The sequence below is a fragment of the Ipomoea nil genome, unplaced genomic scaffold (genome assembly GCF_001879475.1).
Source record: "Ipomoea nil cultivar Tokyo-kokei standard unplaced genomic scaffold, Asagao_1.1 scaffold1612, whole genome shotgun sequence".
Taxonomy (NCBI): Eukaryota; Viridiplantae; Streptophyta; class Magnoliopsida; order Solanales; family Convolvulaceae; genus Ipomoea; species Ipomoea nil.
The window spans coordinates 932,496-939,624 of record NW_017618040.1 but is presented as its reverse complement, the minus strand read 5'-3'; positions in this window follow the sequence as shown (position 1 = coordinate 939,624).

Here is a 7,129-nt window from a genome sequence, read left to right as displayed (position 1 = left end):
GGACTTTTTTAAAACCTACAGTCCAGTGGTCAAGCCAACCACGGTTCGCATATTGCTCGCCCTTGCTATATCACAGGGCTGGACTATGCGGCAACTGGATGTCCATAATGCTTTCTTAAATGGACATCTGACAGAAACTGTCTATATGCGACAACCACCGGGCTGTGAGGACCCAACTCATCCGGATTATGTTTGCCATTTACAACGGTCTCTTTACGGGCTTAAACAGGCTCCCCGCGCCTGATTTAAGCGGTTACACGATTTCCTTCGGACTACAGGTTTTGTGGCATCCAAAACTGACGTCTCCCTTTTTTACTACACACGTGGCACGTCACGGGTTTATCTGCTTGTTTATGTAGATGATATCATCATGCTTGGCAGCGACTCCGAATTATTACTTTCTCTACTCAATCAGCTGTCTACCACTTTCAAAATCCGTGATTTGGGCACTCCCACTTTCTTTCTTGGTATTGAAACTATTCCAGTGAAAGATGGTGTTCTACTCTCTCAACTTCGTTACATGGCCGACATCTTGACTCGCGCGGGTATGACTGACTGCAAGCCTCTGTCCACTCCAGCTGCGGTCACATAAGCCATATCTCCGGTAACGAGTCCGTATGAGAAACCTTCTCAATACCGTCGGTTAGCCGGGGCCCTACAGTATCTGACTATCATGCGTCCGGACTTGTCTTATGCCGTGAACAGGCTCTGTCAGTTCATGCACACTCCGACTGATGAGCATTGGGGTTTACTGAAACGGGTCCTACGGTATGTGAAGGGCACGCAAGCATATGGTCTTAAGTTGTCTGCATCACCGTCCGCTGACATTCATGCTTACTTGGACTCGGACTGGGCTGGGTGTCCGATAGATCGCAAGTCCACCAGTGGTTATGTCGTGTTTCTTGGGACGAATCTAGTCTCTTGGGTCTCTCGCAAGCAGCGAACTATGGCTAGGTCCTCCACCGAGGCTGAGTACAAGGGACTAGCCGATGTTGCAGCAGAAGTTACTTGGGTTGTATCTCTACTTCGGGAGCTTGGTCTACGCTCTGGGAATCCAGCGACTCTATGGTGTGACAATTTGGGCCCCACTTATATGTGCGCTAATCCGGTTTTTCATGCTCGGACTGAGCCTGTTGAGATTGACTACCACTTCGTGCGGGATAAGGTGGCATCTGGGGTTTTTTGGGTTAATTTTATCTCCACCAAAGATCAGTTAGCTGACGTCTTCACCAAACCACTTCCATCAGCTCGCTTTGCCACGCTACGAGACAAGCTTAGTGTTGTGTCTACACCACCTTCAGCTTGAGGGGGAGTGTTAGTAATGTTATATTTTACATTTATTTATCATGTAACATTATAGTTGAAATAGTCCTGTAACTAATAGCTATTGAATAGGTGTAGTTAGATAGCACTCTAATCTCTTTTAGTATCTCTGTAACTTCTCTGAGTTTGAATTAACAATAATCTGTTTCACTCATCCAGTGCATACAGCTCTGGCATGGCCCCGAAGCACCCTGTCTGTACCGCAGCACAAGGAGATTGATCGCAACCAAACGGTGGACCGCAGCCCGATGATTATGTATATCTAATCGCAACCAGATTATGGACCGCATCCATATATATATATATATATATATATATATATATATATATATATATATATATATATATATATATATATATGTATATGTATATATGTATATATATATGTATATGTATATATGTATATATATATGTATATATGTATATATATATATAACAGCCAATGGTTCTCAACCCATCCAACTGCCTGTAAAGCCAATTGATCGCAACCAATTGGGGTATCATGCACAATTAACACATAAGCCAAGCACATGCAACCCACATTGCCACATAAGGAGGGGGGGTCATTGGGGAACACTTATTAAAATAACCTATGCGTGGCCAACCACTTTAAACTACTCGAGACACGCCTAAGGGGTCATGCACCTCCCTCCCCGGCTAACGAGATACTAATTCGACTAGCATGCAATACACATGACCCTTTTATCCTAAGAGTGGTACCCGATAGATCAAATTAAACTCATATACGACAAACGGGGTACAACGGGACACGGGGAAACATCAAACGGGAAAAAACACCACCATTTGCACCGGAAGTCCAGCGGGTGGAGGGCCACCTGCCGGCGGCATGTCAAAAGGCAGTGGGTGCCCGGCGGTCAGTCGCCTGCCCGCCGACTGCCCGCTACCAAGAGTGCGCTGGGCAGCGGCTAGGTGGCAGGTACCCCTGCCCCCACCTACCCCCCACTAACTCCTATGTAATAAAGTTGGTCCCGGCATCCCTCGTGGAACCCGGAACCATGTCCAGACACATTTAAACATAAACGACGACACCACGTAATCAAGTAATGGATTAAAACCAAGAACCACACCAAATACATTTTAACATGACTTCTAAACATGCCAAGACTCAACACCCGAACATGCAAAATTCCACCCAAACATACCAAGAATAACACAATACGAAATCCACGTTTTAACCCTAGGGCTCTAGTCATAATTAAAACAGACTATTGTTTATATAATTTATCTTAGAATCAAGAACATCAAGATTAACACATAAACATCACGATTATCTCATAAACATCAAGATTATATCATAAACACCATATCAATTTCAGGCAAAGCCTCATTAAGACGCAAGCACAGAATCACATATCAAAGGAGCCAATGAAGAAGATTATAGCAAGGAAAATAGGTTTTTTTTTGAGACATGGGTTACCTCTTAGCCATAATTAGAATCCTTAGCTACTAAGGTTCTTTCTCTAAGATCTCATCTTCGTGATTTCTCCTACGTTTGGTGATAGGGAAATTCTTGGGAATTCTTGTGTGGTGGAATTTATTGTGGTGGGATTTCTAGGTGCCTCCTAGGTCCTTATATATGTTTAAGAGTCCTAACTAAGGTCTGAAAGGTAGGGATTCACTTATTCTATTCCTCATAGGACTAAGGTTTTTGTTTAGGGATAAGGGTCCATGATGCATGGTGGACCCCTTCTTAATTAATTAAGGGATTTTAACCTCTTTTAATGGAAAACAATTAAATAATTAGTCTGGGTTAGAGGCCGTAACACGGGGTGTTACAGTCTGCCATGTCTCCTTCCACTCTACAAGTACTAACAAAAAAGAGAGATGGTACTTTGACAGTGGGTGTTCACGTCACATGACGGGAAATGCTAGGTACTTAAACAACATAAAAGGAAGTACAGGAGAAATGAGGTTCGGTGACGGAGTTAAGGGAAAGATTATTGGAGTTGGCACTCAAAATGTCGCAGGGTTACCCAAACTGAATCAAGTTTTTCTGGTGGAGGGTCTTCACGCAAACCTTATAAGTATAAGTCAATTATGTGATCAAGAATGGAAAGTCTGCTTCACCAGGGACAGTTGCAATGTCACAGACTATCAAAAAAATTGCGTTATGTGACACTTAAATTATCGGTCCCTCATTAAATTAATCAAGATTGAGGGTGTGCGAGGTCTACCGAACATCAAGGTAGAAACAGCTGGAGTATGCAGTGCATGTCAATTTGGAAAACAAACTAGAGCATCTCATACCTCTCAAAATATGATCAATACTACACGCTGTCTGGAACTCCTTCATATGGACCTTATCGGACCTACCAAAACCGAGAGCATTGGAAGTAAAAGGTACATTCTAGTTTGTGTTGACGATTTTTCTCGCTTTTCGTGGGTGAGTTTTCTCAGGGAAAAGTCAGAAACTTTCGAAGCCTTCAAAGCTCTAGGCCTCAAACTCCAAAAGGAGAAAAACAAGCCAATCATACGCATCAGAAGTGACATTGGACGTGAATTCGACAATCAAGTGTTTGATGATTGATGTGCAACTTTAGGAATCACTCATGAATATTCAGCACCTAAAACGCCACAAAAAACGACGTTGTTGAAAGGAAGAATCGGACGATTCGAGAGATGGCTCGGATACTACTCAACGCCAAAGATTTTCCCTAGAGATTTTGGGCTGAAGCAGTGAGTACTGCTTGTCACACGATAAACAGAGTCTATCTGCGACCCGGAACGCATCAAACTCCGTATGAAATATGGAAAGGTAAGAAGCCAAATGTCAACTACTTCCATATTTTTGGCTCACGGTGTTTTATCTTGACGGACAGAATCTCCTGAATCTGCACAACCAGATCCTACTCCCTCTCCACCATCTACTAGTCCAGAACCAGAGCCAGAATCAGATGCTGGAGTACTCGACATTCGGATACACAAAGATCATCCTACACAAAACATCATAGGAGATCCATCCTCCGGAGTACGAACTAGAGGGATTAAGCGTAATTATCTTGAGCTTGCAGGATATACGTGTTACATGTCAAAGATCGAACCCAAAACAGTAAAAGAATCCCTATTTGATGAACACTGGATCAAAGCCATGCAGGAAGAGCTTGGCCAATTTGAACGAAACAAGGTATGGAATCTGGTGCCTAAACCTGACGGTGTAAATGTTGTAGGGACAAAATGGATCTTTCGTAACAAAACCGACTCAGCTGTTAACATTGCTTGCAACAAAGCACGGCTGGTAGCACAAGGCTACTCACAAATAGAAGGGATTGACTATGATGAGACGTTTGCTCTAGTGGCACGTCTAGAATCTATTCGCCTTCTGCTGTCCATTACATTTGCTCTAAGGATCAAATTGTTTCAAATGGATGTCAAAACGGCTTTCTAAATGGCTACTTATCCGAAGATATATATGTAGCTCAACCAAAAGGCTTCGAAGACCCTCATCATCCTGACCATGTTTACAAACTGGACATGGCTCTCTACGGCTTAAAACAAGCCCCAAGGGCCTGGTATGAGAGACTGTCACAGTATCTACTCCAGCACGGCTACAACCGAGGGGGGGGGGGGGGGTCTGTAACACCCCGAAATTTTGAAACTTTTAAAACTTATATAACAAAGGTCAATTCTCATTAGATCCCAAAACAGAGTAGTACTAAACATACGAGTGCGGGGTGCTATGCCACATCTGAGCTGGAGAACTCAGATGCACAGGCTAAACTAACTAAATATCCTCAATACATCATCATGGCACGCAGGCCGAAAGGAAAACTATCTATCTACTCCAAGTTCTTCTAGCGCGCTCTGGGAGCTAATCATCTGTGCCTGAAAGCCAAATATATCTGTTCAGCGAATGATGCCGGTAACCCACTCCAACGCGTTGAAATACATTATAGATAGATATATATAGATATATGAAAACCATTTTGAAGCAGGAAGATATATACTTAATAGACTCTAGTTTTAAAACCAGGAATGGACTCAGCAAATAGGGGTAAGCACAATAATCAATGATAACAGTTAAGTAGAATCATCATAAAGAATACGCAACTAAGGCCATAGTCTATTTCCAAATCAATTATATCATCATCCAATCATCATTTGTGACACTCAATCACACTGAACTGGTGCCACGGGACCAATCGCATGCCCCGAACATGAGGGTTAGCGCATATAGCACTAACACGGCCCCGCAGCACCCTACCTCATACCGCAGCATGAATGGAGTTGATCGCAACCAACCCTTTAAAGACCGCTGACGAACTCAACGTCGGACCATAATCCTACACACCGCTGACGCGCCCAGTCGGTGGACTGTGATCCCCTTTACAAGGGGAGACAAACGACCCTACACACCGTTGACGGGAACAGTCGGTGGACCGTAGCGGATTAAGCCCTACACACCGCTGAGAGACTCAGTCGGTGGGCGAAGATCCTCGGAGACTACGACCCTACACACCGCTGGCCTATCACTCGGTGGATCGCAGCCAGCCGTAGCTCTACACACCGCCTGATTACTCAGGTCGGTGGACTACCGCCTTCCTCGGGTTTATTGGCCCTAGACACCGCCTGGCGCGTCCAGTTCGGTGGGTCATCGTACCCGAGGCCCATGTGGACCGCAACCCAAGAAGTGAATCACTGACCACAGCAAGGAGGATGAACCGCAGCTCATAAGTAACCAAACAGTGGACCGCAGCCCTATATAATATTTATATACCTGACCGATCGCAACCGGCCTGGTTAACAGTTGGGATGGTTCTCAACCCATCCAACTGCCCGTATAACATATAATAGCACATTGGGAAGGGGGAGATACATAAATAGGCTTACGTGTGATCATTCACATACTAAGAATAGTCCTAAGAGGTTCATACGAATTCCACCTAGTTCAACGGGTTACCGATTCAACTAGCATGCAATCCCTAAGACTCTTTTATCCTACGAAAGGTACCCAAAACATCGCACTAGACTCAAGTACGATAAACGGGGTCCGTTGGGATACCACGGGGAATGGGGAACATCAAACGGGGAAGCCAAGGGACCGGGGTGGGTGACAATCCAGCGGGTAGCCGGTGGGTGGAGGGTCACCCGCCGGTTGCCTGCCGGAGATCATCGCCCGGGTAGCGGGTTGCCGGCGGGCGAACGCCTGCCCGCTGCCTGGCGGTGATTTTCGGGCAGCGGGTAGGTGGCGGGTACCCCTACCCCCCACTGACTCTTTTATCAAATATGCGACCCGGGATTCTTCGTGAAACCTGAAACCATGCTTAGACACTTTCAAACACAATTAACGACACCACATAGGCAATTAATGGATCAAAAGCAAGAATCATATTGAACATATCCTAACACGACTTCTAGACACGAACAACACCCGAACATGCAATTTCCCACCCAAATATAAATCAAGAACATCACATTATCAATTCCCAATCCAACCTAGGGCTCTAATCCCACCCAAATCATCCAAATCATATTTTATTTTCATCATCAAGAACCATCAAGATTTATCAAGAATCATCACATAAATATCAAGAACCTCTTTTCAACATCAAGATCACACATAAATTCATCCATCAATAATCAAGATCATACCACAAATATCATAAAGGAATTCATCAAGGCTCAAGCATATAGAAGGAGCCAAAGATGGAGATTATAGCGAAGAAAATAGGTTTTGTTCAGACATGGGTTACCTTATTCGCTTATCAATCCAAAACACCGTCAATCGAACCTGTGAATCAAATCAGACTTTCACTAAATAATCAAGCTAATAGGATTAGCACCCAAA